This window comes from Onychomys torridus, chromosome 4 (genome assembly GCF_903995425.1).
Source record: "Onychomys torridus chromosome 4, mOncTor1.1, whole genome shotgun sequence".
In the NCBI taxonomy this organism is placed as follows: Eukaryota; Metazoa; Chordata; class Mammalia; order Rodentia; family Cricetidae; genus Onychomys; species Onychomys torridus.
Genome location: NC_050446.1, coordinates 126,300,656 through 126,313,906, shown reverse-complemented (window position 1 = coordinate 126,313,906; position 13,251 = coordinate 126,300,656). Strand labels below are relative to the sequence as shown.

Here is a 13,251-nt window from a genome sequence, read left to right as displayed (position 1 = left end):
TTCCATTTTTTCTCCTTAACTACCCTCTCACGGAGGCAGCTGGATTCCCATCTTGGGGCTGACAATAACAATGCACAGAGACAAGTCTCTTTTCCAAGGAACCATTGCCAAGCTGGGCTAGCAGCTGAACATGGCTGTAATCCTAACACTTGAGAAGCTGAGTCAGGAGGATCACCCAAAATTCTAGGTCAGCCTGGTCTACGTAGTGAGTTCCAGGCACAGAGTGAAAACCCTATCTCAAAAAACCATAAACAAAGCAGTCTTTCAAATGGGAAGGGAGGCTGAATTGACTTTCAGAGAATCTCTTGCTTAGGAGCCAGGCTGCGGGGTGGGGGGGGGGGGGGGGGGGGGGGGGGGGCACAACACAGATGGACACACATGATGACTTGGGTTCTAAGGTCCTGTGATATAGCCTGGGGTGGATTCCTGGTAAGCTCGGCATCTTGATTTTCTCCATTGTGAGATGGGAATCATAAGATGTGCCTACTTCAGGATGGGTGGGTAGTGGTGGTACGTGCATTTAATCCCAACACTTGGGAAACAGAGGCAGGTGAGTTTGAGGCCAGCCTGATCTACAGAGCGAGTTCCAGGACAGCTAGGGCTGTTATACCAAGAAACCCTAAAAATAAAAAAATAAAGAGTGCCTACCTTATAAAAGGTGGATGAGTTTATCTAATGGGCTTATTTCAAATAGCAGCAAATGGGTAGGTAGATGAATTTTTTTTATAGCACACATGCAATTTGAGGTCCAAGGACAACTTGCCAGAGTCAATAGTCTCCTTCCATTGGGTGAGACCCAGGGATCAAACTTAAGCTGTCAGACTTGGCGGCAAGCAGCTATACCCAGGAAGCCATCTAGCCAGCCCAGGGAGCCATCTAGCCAACCCAGGGAGCCATCTAGCCAGCCCATTAATTCTTGCTGGATAAAGACAGCTCACCTGATAAACAATATTCTTAGAAATAGAGTGCTCCCTTAAGAGAAAAAGTTGATTATTCTGGTGAAAACTTTGGGACTCCACCCTTGGAGGCTGCCTTACTGAAGTTGTTGCCTATTTAAATGACTCGGGGTAGGTGGGCTCCTCCTGTCCTTAAGGTACACATTTGAGGAGTAGCTCCATGGAGTAAAGGTGGCTCATTCACCCCTGTATACAGAGCTAAGTAGATGAACGGATCCTCGCCCCCTCCATGTCTGTTCCTTTTTTGTAGTGCCCAGGGTGGAGCCCAGGACCCCCACATGCTAGGAAGTCGCTCTAGTCCTGAGCTACATACCCTGCCTCTCTTCACACTTGTTATTTGACACAGTTTCACTAACGTGTCTCAGAAGAGCTTGAGCTTTTGATCCTCCTGCATCAGCCTCCTGAATGGCTGGGACGAGAGGCCTGTGCCACAAGGCCCAGTCTTCTCTGTTCACAAGGCCCCAGAGTCGGCTGGCTTGGTAGACCTCTTTCTGATGCCCAAGGCCCCTTCTCTGCTTCTCTCTCCAGTAGGCTGTCTTTCCTTGGCAATATCCCCTCACCCTTGCCTTATTTCCACATGGTCTCTCTGGCTCCTCCTGCCTGACAAACCTCCCTGTTCCCTTCTATAAGAACACTTGTCATTGTGTCCCAGGCTGATGTTCTGGGTCCAGTGATCCAGATCTCCTCCCGAGGCTCCTAAGTCAATGACATGCAAAACTATTTTCCCAAATAAGGTCACACTGGTGATGTGACTTCTTAGGGGCCCCACTTAACCCACTGAAGTGGCAGAAGATGAAACCCTCTGAGAAATCCTAACTCTGGAGAAAAGGCTGAGTCCCAGTGTGTCTCACATCCACTCTCCACAGAGCAGCACCAGAGATGGTCATGCCTTCCTGATTAAAACACTGTGAGGATTTCTCGTTCTACTTAGAAAAAAAGCCTGGTCCAGAGCTGGAGAGATGGTTTTGTGATTAAAAGCACTTATTGCTCTAACAGCAGAACCCCATTCAGTTCCCAGACACCACATAGTGGCTCACAACTGCCTGTAATTCCAGTTCTGGAGGATCCAATGCCTCTTCAGGCACAAGCACACACACACACACACACACACACACACACACACACACACACACTTAAACTAATGTGTGTATTTAAAAAAAAGAATAGCTGGGCAGTGGTGGCGCATGCCATTAATCCCAGCACTCAGGAGGCAGAGGCAGGCAGATCTCCGTGATTTCAAGGCTAGCCTGGCCTTCAAAGCAAGATCCAGGACAGCCAGGGCTGTTACACAGAGAAATCCTGTCTCAAAAAACCAAATATAAATGAAAATGAAAAAAGAATAATGATCCATCTCTGATCTTGTGCCGGTGACTGTGGTGACCTGTCCTATCTGCCCCCCTACCCTCTCTCTCCATTGCCTGCTTCCCTCCATTCTGGGTCCCTTCCCAGTCCACCTGGCTGGTTTCCACCACAGGACCTTTGTGCCATCCAGTCTTGACCAGGCCCCTCTGTGTATCTTTTCTCCCTTCAGGTCTCAAGCTGAGTGTCACCTCCCCGAGCAGTTCTCCTGACTGCAGCCCCTGTCCTCTTCTGCTGTACCTATTTGCTGGCTTCTCTCCTGGCAGTCCTGTTCATCAGGGCGGAACGTCTTTGTTCCCACATCCCAGGCATCTGACATTTGCTGGGAAGAGAGACTTCAATGACCCTAAGTGTCAGCTTTCCCCGAAGTCCTGTGGACAAAGCCGGCCCTGCCAACCTAGTGATGATGGTGGCTGATTAGAAAGTAAACAAGGTGGCCTGTGTCACCATGGCTAATGCCCTTTCTGATCAGGCAAGTCTGTGAAGTACTCCAATGTTCTCATTCAGGGTCTTGGCTTTCTCTTCACAGATCCCACTAAGGAGAGACATCAGCACCACAAGTCAGTGACCAGTCAACTTTTTAATCATCCCGGGACTCTCGTGGGTAGAGGACAGCTGTTTCTGAAGCCTGTGGCTGTTGCTGACCCCTGACTGAGGTGGTCAGCAAGTGGCCTGGACAGTAGGTGGCATCGGCCTACTGGTAACGCATTTCAGAGCTCAGAATCCAAATAACGGTAGAGCTCTGAAGCCACCTTATCTGGGGGGAGGGGCTACTCCTCCCCCACAGCTCCCACCCCACCCCCACCCCTTCACTACCTGCCATGACTTGATGTGTTTGCCATCATCCCTTGGCCACTAACTGTAAACTTTGTGAATAAGTGGAGCTGAGATGCGTTGCCCAACACCATCCTCCTTGAGCTGGAAGTGTGCAAGTCATTCTCCCCAAACCCCCACCAGCCCTTGGAAGGTTCTAGAAATCAGAATGACAAGGGCTTCTTTGCCTCTCATAGACTGAGTCCTTTGGAAGGTCCAGCACAACTACCCAGTGCTGGGACCCCACAGGCAGGAAGGGTATGACCCTGCCTCTTTGAGCCTCAAGGCTGATCCCTGAGATGGAGTTACCAGTGGGGGAAGTCAGAGTGCTGGCAGTGGAAGGCCTGGACTCCAGCCTGAAGCTGCCCAGGCATCAGTGGAACTCCAAAGTCCCTTTAAGTCCGTGGAACTGTTTGACTTTCTCAGGTGTAGACAGTTGCTGCTCAGAGAGAGTAAAAGGAACAGTGGTGCACATCCCAGTGCCAACAGAGAGCATGTGGCTGTCACACTAGAGTTTCCAAGCCCAGAGTCCCTCTCACAGCCGGTGTGCCCAGACCAAGTCTCTTTGTTTGTTTGTTTGTTTTGTTTTGTTTTTCAAGACAGGGTTTCTCTCTGTAGCTTTGCGCCTTTCCTGGATCTCGCTCTGTAGCCCAGGCTGGCCTCGAACTCCGAGATCCGCCTGCCTCTGCCTCCCGAGTGCTGGGGTTAAAGGCGTGCACCACTGCTGCCCGGTCTGGACCAAGTTTCTTAACCTCTTGGTGTTGGCCTAGATAATTTCCTATGAGAAAACCCAACCGAAAGTGGCTTTTGCAAAATGGGAAGTTTTTGGTTCATGAAAATGGGAAGTCTAAAAGCTGCTTGCTTCAGGCACAGTGTGATCTTAGTCCTCAGATAACGTCATTCTGACTCTGTATCCTCAGCCCCTGTCTCTGCTTGTTCTGTGCTGGCTTTGGTCCTGGGTCAGCTGTCCTGGGATGGCCTGGGATGGCCCAGCAACCCTCTCTCCCAGCACATATCCTAGTCTATAGTCTCCTAAGTCCCATGGAGGGAGGGACATGTGTCATCCTAAGCCAATCTCTGTCCAGAGGAGAACTTGGCAGATGAAAGAACCCAGGCTCACAGGGGCCAATGACTTAACCGAGCCCATTCAGCCAGCAAGGCTAAAACAGGCTTCGAGTGTGGACGTCTAACGTCAGAGTCCATGCCCTCCTCCAGGATGTTGTACAATCTCCCCAGGAATTCCCATGAGCTCTAAAAATAGCACAAGTGGCCCACAGAATGCCAATCATAGTGACATCTACTACTTTAAAGACCAGGCGTAGTGGCATACGCCTGTAATCCTAGCACTAGCGGGTGGAGGCGGAAGGTCCAGAGGATCAGTGTCATCCTTGGCCATATAGAGGGTTCAAGTCCATTCTGAGCTACATGAGACCCTGCCTCAAAAAAAAAAAAAAAAAAAAAAAAAATTAAAACTTAACACTATGAAAGTCTATACTATTCGGAATCCAATATCCAATTTGAAATACAGCACTGAAGAATTAGGCAACTAGCCCACAGTTGCACAGGACTTGAACTTCTAGTTCTGAAGTTCTCTGTTCAATGGAGTTCTGCACCATTTCAGGAAGGGAGGCGGCCCCACCCGAAGCTCCGCCCCACTCACATTCTTTCTGGGCTCTTCAAAGCCTTAAAGAGACTCTCCCACCTCTCTGCCCCCGGAAAACATTTCAGACTTGATTCCAAGCCATTATAAATAAACACAAATATAATCCCAAGCAGGCCGTCTCGTAAGAAGAGACGGGAGGAGGAGGCATTTAGGGGAACTGGGGGAGTCACGTGTATGCTGAGAAAGGCTGCAGAGCGGCATGGGGGCGTGGTTCGAGGAGGGAAGTGGAACCCAGAGATGGAAATGAGGTTTGGCCGCCCGCTTTCAGCAAAGGTGGAGTCCCAGAGGGTTGCTAGAGGCCAGGGCACTTCTCCACCCTCCCTGACAGAGTCAGGGCACTGTTGTTGCAGGCGGTGGTTCTGGGTTTGGATCATGGAACCTGGAGGGAGGCCTTGGGCAAGTATGCTCTTGGGCAAGCCAGTTCCTCATCTCTCCCACCCTCAATTTTCTCTTACGTAAGGCAGGGAGGCACTACTTAGGTGAACCGGAGCGTCGAGTGCTCTACCCTCTCAGGTTAGCAGCAAGGTCTTCGTAAATTCGGTTCTTATAATATCAAAAGTGCAGCTTACCAGCTAGCTCTAGAAACTTCCTAATGTGTGCTGGAACTTACATCTCTGGAGCGTCATCCTGCTGCTGAGAGCAAGTGGGGCTGGCTTGGTGTGTGTATGCACATCTGGAACAACTGCACAGCCCTGGCCCCCGCCCCCCAGCCTTGGTTGGTTGTACTTTCATTATCTTGAAATTATAAATCACTTTCTACTTCTTGTTTTTTTCTTTTCAGTGTTGGGGAATTGAACCCAGAGCCTTGTGCATATTAGACAAGAGCTGTATCGCTGAGCTATATATCCCCAGCCCTCTTCAAATATCTGGTCTTCTAGGGTGATCTAAAAGTCACGTTCTTGAACGATGTGGTCTTAGCGATTCTTCTTTTGCCTCTGACCAGAGACCTGGCAGAAGCAATTGAAGGGACAAGAGGAGTCTTGTTGTTGTTTTTGTTTACTTGTTTTTTGTTTTTGTTTTTTTTTAGCACGTGATACCAAGGAAGAAAACAATACAGTCCATCATAGTGGGAGCGGCAGCATCCCCTGGCCAGTGGGTGCTTGGGGATGCAGTTTCTCACATCCTGGCAGGTCAGGAAGCAGAGACAGGACCCAAACCAGGGTCAGGCTATAACCCACAGTGCTCATTCCAAGAGATCTGATGTTCACCAGCCAGACCATACCTCCCAAAGGTCCCACAACACCCAAATAATGCTACCAGCTAGGAACCAAGTATTCCAACACACGAGGCTGGGGGTGGGGGGTGGGGCAGCATTTCATTATTGTTAGAGCAGTTTCTTTGAAAATAATGTATAGTCTTGCCCTGTCATTCTGAGAGAGACCAACGACGGCCTGTCCTAAAACAGGGTAACTTGGAGGAGTCAGTTCTCTCCTGCCTTGTGGATCCTGGGAATTGAACTTGGGTCATCAAGCTTGGCAGCATGTGCCTTTACCCACTGAGCCATCTTGTTGGCCCAATAATAGGGATTATTAATGGAATTGCTGCATGCACTGGGTATAAACCTCCAGCCAGCTTCAGTGCTAAGTGAGCACTCTCCAGATCTCTGCAGTGACCTGGGGGGGATGAAGCTGAGGCCAGGGGTGTTCTGGAGACTTGTCTTTGGTTGCACATTGGTGAGGGGATGGCCTGGCCGGACCCTTGTTCTTATGTGTGTGTATACATGTGTAGGTGTGTGCATGTGTTGGGTGTCATTCCTCAGATGCTGTTGACCTTGTTTTGGAGTCAGGGCTTCTCACTGATCTGGAACTCACCAAGGTGTCAGGGCTGGCTGGTGAGCAAGGCCCAGGGATTGCCTGACTCTGTATCCCCAGCATTGGAATTACAGATGCATGCCACTCAGCCTGGATCTCTCCTTCATCTCTGAGTTCTGGGGATCAAACTCAGGTCTCATGCTGAGTCATCTGCTCAGAGAGACAGTGTCTCCCCTAGAGCTCAGGCTGACCTTGAACTCCTGTTGATCCTTCCTGTTTCAGCCTCTTTGGTGTTGGAATCACAGGTGGGTGTCACAATGCCCAGATTCAAGTTCTGCAATTGGAGATGGAAATGGCCTCTGAGATTCCCACTGACCAGAACTTGGGCTCCTTTGCAATGGGAAGAGGCCACAGAGAGGACTCCCTTTTGGGATAGGTAAAGGTAGAGGGACCCAGACTTGGGAAATGCATTTTTAGCTATCCAGAAAGCTCCCCTCCACTCCCCACCACCACCCCCCAACTGTGAGGAAGCTTTGTGTCAAGGGCTTTGGCTATTGGATGTCCCTGCTGCCCCTGGCCTGGGGTAGGCCAGGAAGCCAGACTCTTTTTTTAAAAAAAATTATTTATTTGTATTTTATATTTTGCCCAAATGTATGTCTGTGTGAGGGAGTCAGATCCCTTGGAACTGGAGTTACAGGCAGTTGTTAGCTGCCATATGGGTGCTGGGATTTGAACCTGGGTCCTCTGGAAGAACAGTCAGTACCCTTAACCCCTGAACCTTAGTGAGCTCTTAGTGAGTGGGGTAGGATCTTTTGTTTAATTGGGGTGAGGGGTGGCAGAGAGGGAGGGGTGCTTAGAGCAGCCTCCATTCGGGGACACAGGCCGGCTGCCACAGACAAGCAGCTTACCATCAGAATGTGAGACCATCAGGAGGGTGTGCAGGAAACACTTAACATGGCACTACAAGTGGCTTGTGGCCTTGTGGATGAAACTGTGGACAGTTTTATTGTGTGGCCCCTTTCTACCTTGTGTGTCCCATCTGTTACCCTGACAGCTGCAAACAGTTGTATTTGTAGCCATGGGTTCATCTGAGCTGTTGTGTCAGATCCTAATTGGATCCAATATCAATTCTCTTTTTTTCCATACAAATGGGTTTGAAGCTAGACACTAGCCCATCCAGTTAAGGACTACGTTCCTAGCATCCTTTGAAATTAAATATGCTACCTCCGTACAAAGGCTGTGAGTGGACTTCATGTGCTTTTAAATCACAAAGGTGGGTGGGCATGGTGTGGGTGACACTTGATCATTTTTGTTTGTTTGTTTGCTTGTTTGTTTTTGCTTCAGAGTTTCTTTGTGTAGCCCTAGTTGTCCTGGAGCTCACTCTGTAGACCAGGCTGGCCTTGAACTCATAGAGATCTGCCTGCCTCTGCCTCCCTAGTGCTGGCATTAAAAGTGTGCCCCAACACCGCTGGGCTCTGGAATCTTTTCTTTACCTTCTCTCCATTTTACTGCTTGGAATGTAATATACCAGGCATGAGTTTGAACTATGCAGACTAGAGCTGAGTGGAAGGATGGAAGAGGATGAGATAGAAGGTCCTGCCTTGGTCTCATACCGACCACACAGCTGGTTATATAAGAGAGATGTCTAAAGGACACATATGCAGCTGCTGTGCCTAGTTCCTCTCACCCCATGGCTTCCAAGCACATCCTCATTGTTACAGTAAACTCTACTGCAGCCAGGGAGCTGGCTCAGTGGTCAAGAACACTGGCTGCTCTTGCCAAGAACCTGGGTTCCATTCCACATACCCCCTGTGGTGGCTCACAGTAGTCCCTAACTCCAGTTCCAGGGGATCTGATGCCCTCTTCTGGCCTCCATGGGTACCAGATACACACATATTGCACAGACTATACATGTCAGCAAAACACTCATACACATAAACAGAAGAAACAGACAATGGACTTTGCATAGGCTCTGTCAGTTGGGACCCTAGTCGGTAATGAAACCCTCGCCAATCTCTCACTGCAGTCACGTTGGATGGTGGCTGTCCCAGAGAAAGGGCTAGGTCCCACTTCCAGAGCCAAGTGGCCTGCTCCATGTGGTACTGGGGATGGGTGCAGCACCCTGGGAAGGTCGAAATGCTGTGGTGCACGGTGCTTGTCAAATAACCAATAAAAACATCTATCCCTCCTCCCCCGAGATTCTGAGCAGCTTCGGAAAGACCCTAACTGCAGCTAGGTCTTAAAGTCCTGCAGCCCTGGAATTAGGGACTAAAGGAGAAGCTGGAATTCAGGGGGCAGCTGGGCTTGGAACAGGCTCCCCCTGCCTCCCGCCATGGGCTCCCTCCATCCTCACAGCTCCCTTCCCCCTTCTCGCCCAGCGTGTTGAAGAAGGGAGGTGGACTCCTTCCAGGGCTTCTTGGCTTCAGGGCCTGGATGTGTTGGGCAATGCTGGTGTGGGGGTGGGAGGCACGGTCTGCTGAAGGCTTTCTTGGGAATGCTATCCCTCTTGTAAAAGAGGCACGCAGGAGGAATGGGGGTGTCACCAGCTGCCGTGAGAGGGAGAGGAAGCACCTGTAGGGAGAAGAACATCTAGGTATGTCCTGTTGGCAGAGACCACAACCCCTTCCCACCGTCTGCAGCGTGGGGCTGGCTCTTTGGTTACTTGTGGCTGCTAACATGATAGTGACCTGTGACTTTACCTGAGTCTTTGGGATTACAGGTGTGTATGTGGTGATCAAGCTCTCATCCACTGAGGCCCAACACCTGTGACATCTGTCTTTGGTTTCTAGCTCCCTCCAGGCCTTCCATCTTACCCCAGTACCCCGAGCTCTGGAAGTTAAGAACACTCATTTGGAAAGAACCCAAGTCACCCTGTCCCCACACACTTCTAAGTCAGAATCTCCCTTGTCACTCCTGACTTCTTCATTTCAGGAGATCTGGGTACAGAGGCCTAAAAACAGAACTCCAACCTTCATGGGAAACTCAGTTGTTCCCATGACCCTCCTCTTGGAAGTGAGACTCAGCCTTGTTGGAAGGCATTGACTCTGTGGGCATAGAGCTCAAGGGCTCAGGTAGGATCTGGGTGAGAGGAGGCATCTGCCGAGCGCTTGTTGAATGAATATAAGAAATGAATCATCTAAATCCAGTTGAATGAGTTCCTGAACACAGCGGGTCTCCTCCCCCACCACCCTCCTGTGTCATCCAGGACAAGATAGTTCCTGCCCAGGGAAATGAGGTCAACTCCATTCCCAGTTTCCAATCATTTTGGAATCCCCCTTCCCCTGCCCTCCTCAGCCCAGATCCCTCTCTGACCCAGGGCATCTTGGGAAAAGGAAGCAAGGAATTTGGAAGGAGGTTCGAGAACCATGGATGAGCATCCAGCTTTTGAGGCCCGGCTTTTTAAATTTTCTTAATTTCTTTCTGATTTCTGTGTGACACATGTCTTATGGTAACAGCTTGAAACACCTGGTGTACTCTCCACTGCTGACGATCCATGCTGCTAGCTTGGTGAGCATATTCTGACACAGGGTCTCCCATGAAACCCAGAGTAGCCTTGAACTTGAGGCAATCCTCCTGCCTCAGATTTCCAAGTGCTGAGATGACAGGCATTTGCCCCCCATCACCTTGTCCACTATTTTCCTGGCCCCCTGTTTCCTCATCTGTCCTGAGTGCCTCTCCAACCCTGTGATTATTCCCTTTGTGGGATCATCTACCATTCTCCAGCTCTCTGTCTCTGTCAGGCATCAGAGGCTGGTGCCCTCTCCTCACCAGCCACGCTGTGTGGTCCAGTCTCCACCTTTGGACAGGACTGAAAAACAAGTCCTCTCCCCACAGACATTTCTGAGAAGTCTGGATGTGTTGTCCCTGAGCTCTGCTGTCACTTGTCTGTTCTTGCTCTGAGCTGTGGCTGATTCACTCCCAGCTTCCCTCTACCCTTCTCAGGAATGCTTTGGGGCTGAGGATGTGGTGTGGTTGGCAGAGGTTTCGTCTAGCATGTGGGAAAGCACTGAGCCCAGCCCCCGGCACCACGTGAGTCAGGCCTGGTGGGGCATGCCTGTAATCCAAGCCCGAGGGAGATAGGCTCAAGATCAGAAACTCAGGGTCATCCTTGGCTACATATTGAGCTGGAGGCCAGCCTAGACTATGTGAGACCTGGTCTTTAGGAAAATAATGACAGAGACTTTTGGCTATGTTGAGTTGACAGCAGCTCCCACAACTTGGAGCTTAGCTTCCCTGCAGAGTGAGCTGTGCGGGCCAGGTGGCCACCGACCCTGCAGCTACCTTCCCCCTCTCCCCCTCCCGAATCTCCCAGTAGCTCTGTGTCTGGGCACTTGCTCAGGACCCTGAGTCCTGTTCCTTTCCCCAGGGCCCTGTCAGGAGAGCAGGGCTCAGCCTTCAGGAGCACCCCATAGATAGCATGACATGGGAGGGTATGTCACCAGCTCACTAACCTCCTTTAAAGGCAGACAGATGACCAGGGCAGTCTCCTAGAGGCACCGATTCATTTGACCAATGAGAGGCTACTTAGGATGTCCCCATCTTGCCTCAGTATCTCCCACCACCACCACTGGGGCCTCTGGCAGGGTGCTCCCATCCAATCCTGTTTCAGAGGCTGCAGCTCCAAAGACCTCAGTAGAAGACAGAAAATGCAGATTCACTTTTCCCAACTAAGTCATCGAATGAAAATGTCTTCTTTTGAATTCAGAACCCAAATACTCTTGGCACCTCTGAAATAGCGACATCTAGTTCTGGACCTAAACAAAGTTTTAGATTCCTATTCTGGATTCCATGATAACTGCTTTGGGCTAGGTCCTTTACAAAGCAGTAAGATGAAGTTAAGGGTCCCTGGAGTTACCCAGGCTAAGCTCAAAGGGCACCAGGGCCAGCCACCTCCCTGCAGGCCCCATGGAGAAGTCATTAAGCAGAATGTCAGCCTCCTCCCTCTCCCGTAGCTCCAAGTAAGTGAAGAGAGAGTGTATGCTGCCTCCGCTCCCCGAAGTCCAGCTGTACTGGAGAAGAGGGACCTGGGCAGCATGCATACAGGCTTGGAACCAGGTTTGAGACTCTTGAGTTCTTTTCTTTTTGTTGTTTGTTTGTTTTGTTTTTGAGCTGAGGATCGAACCCAGGGCCTTGCTCTTGCTAGGCAAGTGCTCTACCGCTGAGCTAAATCCCCAACCTGAGTTCTTTTCAACAAAAAAATAATGTGAAATATGATGATCAGATGCAAATAATTTTATTTTCTCTCTTGACACATGGTCTGGTCCTAAAGCTGAGGCAGGCCTGGACATCCAAGGCAGCCCAAGATGGCTTCAAACTTGAAATCCTCCTGCTTGTGTAGGTGTGTGATGTGTGATGAGTATGTATGTATGTGTGATGAGTATGTATGTATGTATGTATGTATGTATGTATGAATGGGGAAGGTCAGAGGACAACCTTCAAGTGTCAGTCCTTGCCTGTTGCTGTGGGATGTTCTGTATATCAAATGTGTTGCTCTGATTGGTTAATAAATAAAACACTGGCCAGTAGCCAGGCAGGAAGTATAGGCGGGACAAGCAGAGAAGAGAATTCTGGGAAGAGAAAGGCTGAGAGAGACGCTGCCAGCCGCCGCCATGACAAGGAAGGTGTAAGGCACTGGTAAGCCCCAAGCCATGTGGCAAAGTATAGATTAATAGAAATGGGCTGAATATAAGAGTAAGAGCTAGACAATGGTAGGCCTGAGCTAATGGCCAAGCAGTTTAAATAATATAAGCATCTGTGTGTTTATTTTAGCAGTGGGCTGTAGGACTGACAGGGCTTGGTGGGGGCTGGAGAGAAGGTCTCCAGCTACAGCCTGTCACCTTCTTTGACACAGAGTCTCTATGCTTTTGCATCAGCTGGGCTAGCTGGCTCACAAACGCCTAGAGATTGTCCTGTTTCTCACTCCCTCTTGCTTGCAGGAACACCGGGATTCTAGGCACATGCTTTTATGTGAGAGGCAGACACTGAGCAATATCCCCAGTCCTGGAAATTATTTCTTGAATTAAAGAACATACACAGTAAAGTGTCTATACACAGACAATGATAGAAAAACATCACACATATATTAAATATACAATTTGGAGAGTTTCTACAAACTGAACATGCTAATGTAAACAATATGTGTGGTCTGAATGGCATGTGCGTGCGTGCGTGCGTGCATGCGTGCGTGCGTGCGTGCGTGCCTACAGAAGCCAGAAGAGGGCATCAGATACCCTGGAGCTGGAGTTACAGGTGGTTGGGAGTTGGCCAATGTGGGTGCTGGGAACCGAACTCAGGTCTCTAGAACACAGGCATCACATCACTCTAAACCACTGAGTTCTCTCTCTCTCTCTCTCTCTCTCTCTCTCTCTCTCTCTCTCTCTCTGTTTTAATATGGAATGCTTCAGGAATTTGCACGTCATCCTTGCACAGGAGCCATGCTAATCTTCTCCGTATCATTCCAATGTTAGTGTATGTGCTGCCGAGGCAAGAAGCACTGGCTGAACCATCTCTCTAGCCCTTCTAAAGTTTTAAAACTTGACATTTGGGTTTGGAGAACCTGGCAGGTTGTGGGATCTGAGGGAGGTGGACGGAAGCTCATTCCTTCAAGGTTGCTTGTCGTGAGGTCCAGCTTGTCTTGGGGCACAGGCTATCTTGGGGCACAGTCTTCTTGGGGTACAGTGTCTTGGGGCACAGCCTGTCTTGGGGCACA

At 49.9% G+C, this 13,251-nt stretch overlaps 1 non-coding gene across 1 annotated transcript; it reads right to left on the bottom strand.

Moving 5' to 3' along the window:
- Positions 1-12,926: 12,926 nt before the first annotated feature.
- On the bottom strand, positions 12,927-13,036 carry LOC118583246. The gene has a single exon (XR_004944836.1). It is a non-coding gene; the product is annotated as a U6 spliceosomal RNA (small nuclear RNA).
- Between the last annotated feature and the right edge of the window lie 215 nt (positions 13,037-13,251).